We start from the raw sequence: 3,497 nt of genomic DNA, 5'->3' as shown, positions 1-3,497 counted from the left end.
TTAAATGGTCATGAATGTCTCAAACTAAATTTTTACTATCATTTATCGAGACGATTATGAAACTATTATTTTGCCTTTCTTCTAACTTAATTTGAGAGACGAGTATTTTCATTTTACAATATCTATTTTTTGGAACAAGAAATTATTTTTTTACTCCCTCCGTCCCAATATTATTGTCCACAGACAAAAAACACACAGATTAAGAATATCATTAATTACCAGTAACTTTATATAATAAAATGACAGTTTTGTCCTTACTCTGCATTTAATGTTTCATTAAATGTTTATTTGGTTAAGTAATTATGAGGGGGTATTTTGGTAAAAATTTTATTTAATTTTAGAAGTTGACTATTATTTTGGGACAAACCAAAAAGGAAAGATGGATTATAATTTTTGGACGGAGGGAGTATCATTTTAATTGTCAGAGTTGTGAAAGGTCCTCCTTAACTAACTTTGTTATATTTAATCACTAGTTGTGAGACCCGTATATTATACGGGTTAATTAAAACAAAATGTTAATATAAACGATTAAATGGAAATTTAATTTGAATTTGAAATTTAAAATAACTGAAAATTATGAAAAAAAAAACATGCAAAATATAAATAAATTAAAATTATGTGTTTAGTTATCATATTTGTATACTAAACGGGTATATTATAACAAAATGTTGAACACAAAGGTTTAAACTGTAAATTTGTTTGAATTTGAAATTAAAATTTAGAATTTGAAATTTGAAATTAATAGTCATTAAGATATGTTTAATTTATAGAAACTAAATTAATGATATATTGGAAATGAAAAATGAAGTAAATGACAAGTGCAAAATAAATATATCTCAAAATTATGACAAAATGACATGTGACAAATTGAATGGGAGAATGACAACTGGCAAAATCATTCTTATTTATTAGGGTAGATTTATTTTATAATTATTAACTATCAAACTAAAATTATATATATATATATATATATATATATATATATATATATATATATGGGAAAAATAAATATATGGTTATCATATATGTAAGATTAAGCATAAAACCATCAAAATTGACATCATTTTGACTAAAAAACCACAATATTCTTTCTTTTTTAATTTAATACTATTGTTTTTTAATTCATATTATTTTTGATATCGTGATTCATCTCCAACATCTATGTATTTCGAATGTTTTTCTTTACTAGACCTCTAATAGGTTTTATAACTTTCCTCGATACTTATCTTATGTATACTTGTATGATTTTTTTTATAAAAATATATACAAAGCCTAACATAAGCTCTAATAGAGGATGCAAGAAAGATGGTAGAGAGATTTGATTGTGGTTTGTTAAAACAATGTAGTTTTAGATGGTTCTATATTTAATATTATGAACATAACAGTCACATATTTCACAAACCTTATATATATATATATATATATATATATATATATATATATATATATATATATATATATATTGTGTGATAGAATGCACCAATAAAAATTTAGTAAAATTAAATAATTATTTACTTAAATAAAGATAGATATTAAGTGATTTCCCTAATTGTATATATTTTAAATGTTATCCATAATTATAATTCTCTTTTTTTGGAGACTAATTAAATTCGTCATTAATATCAGCAATAACATTATTTCAGAATGAATTAACATCTGGGTTTTTATGTATAGGTTCGTTTTTTAATTTCAGGACTCACTCACTTAAAATACAATAAAGTTGAATGGAATATGAAGAACAAGAGTGTATTCTACTAGGATACACTATCATTCTGCAATAATACACTCTCATTCTTCTAGATAAGAATTAATTTTGAAAACATATTATTGTTGACATTAGTTTTCACAAAAATAAATTACAAGTATGGATATCATTTAATATACATATAAATTTTACTAAATTCTTATTGGTGCATTCTAGCACACAATAGATGTGAGAAACATTTGAACCTACCTCTCTCTCTCTCTCTCTCTATATATATATATATATATATATATATATATATATATATATATAGGGAAAAGATCAACTGAGAACACCTAAAATGTTGAGAACGCGAGAACAAATCTGAACCAATCAATATTAAGGGCATATAGGTAAACTTGTCTTTTAATTAAATTATAAAAAATAAAATAAAATGATATTTTCCTAAATTTTTGGGATTCTAATTGACTGTTACCAAAAAATGATTTTCTTTTTCCATTTTCTTTATATCATTAATGAAAGAGAAAAAAAATTATCAATTTCAAATGATTTTATTTTGCTTTACGTGATTCTTGTCCTTAAATGAATAAATATTATACTAATTTATTGAGTATACAATTGACTGAAAATATATAACAGTTTACTAATTTGATGATTTAATTTTATCAAATAGTGTCATATTCATAAATGAAAATGTCGTGACTGGATTTGTCTTTTGTTTTTTGTTCATGAATTGATATCCAAAAATGAATAAGAATTCATCATTTCATTACAAATAAATACACCTCTAATTACAATCATAAATGAATACAACTCTAATCATACATGAATACATTTACCATAATACAAAATACATCTAAGTTCGTATATTTTCAGTAGTTATATTCATAAATGAATATAAAGTGAATCATAAATAAATGCCTATAACATTGTTTTTTTTCTTTCAATTTTCTTGTTGCTATCATACATATAGAAACGAAGAGCACTGCATTTCCATGCTTTACAGTTATGCTTCTTCGAAACATCAAGCTCTAAATTGCACCTGTTCAAAACATAAATCATTAATGTATGAAATCATGCAGTTATAGTATACTTATATTCATTGATGATTAACTGCAAAATAATACATTTGACATTGTATTCATATAAGATTACAACTAAATTTATATTGATAAATTAATGGTCACATTCATAATATATGAACAAGAGTTAGAACAATAAGAAGGGATGAAAATGAAATCATAATATATGAACAAGAGTTAGATCAAGGAAAACACCATTTTGCCGGAGACTATACTGTGCCAGCCATCCGCCAAATCCTCCTCCGGAACTAACAATAGCAACAGCCTTATCGGCAAACACGTTCGGTGGCCTAGATGCCCAATTGATTGCGTTCTTCAAAGGTGCTGTAACCGTGTAATTGTACTCAGGAGAAGCAAAGAGGAAACATTCAGATTGAAGAATCTTCTGACGAAATGCTTCGACCTCCAGTGGAAATTTATCGCTAACTTCGAGATCTATGTTGAGCATCGACAACAGCGATATGTTGACGTTTACGATCGACATCGTGTCGATCGCTTGGGTGGCTAATTCAATGGCGGCCGGATGAGGCCATGATGGAAGGAAGCTTTGCGAGTGGAACCACAGATGGCAGCAACGTTAATGATCGGTTTGGGTGATGGCGAGGTCTGATGGTGGCGTATGGATGAGGCAGTGATATGTTGAAGACGTCTATTTAATGCTCTATGAGATTAGGTCAAGAAATAGAGGCAGAGAGTAATTATAGGAGTTT

The 3,497-nt window shown here is 26.5% G+C and overlaps 1 pseudogene; it reads right to left on the bottom strand.

Moving 5' to 3' along the window:
* Positions 1-2,626: 2,626 nt before the first annotated feature.
* Positions 2,627-3,271, bottom strand: LOC145064723 (NAD(P)H:quinone oxidoreductase pseudogene; annotated as a pseudogene).
* Positions 3,272-3,497: the final 226 nt, after the last annotated feature.

The sequence above is a fragment of the Lactuca serriola genome, chromosome 7 (genome assembly GCF_051521515.1).
Source record: "Lactuca serriola cultivar US96UC23 chromosome 7, Lser_US96UC23_V15, whole genome shotgun sequence".
Taxonomy (NCBI): domain Eukaryota; kingdom Viridiplantae; phylum Streptophyta; class Magnoliopsida; order Asterales; family Asteraceae; genus Lactuca; species Lactuca serriola.
This window is presented reverse-complemented; position numbering and strand designations above follow the sequence as displayed.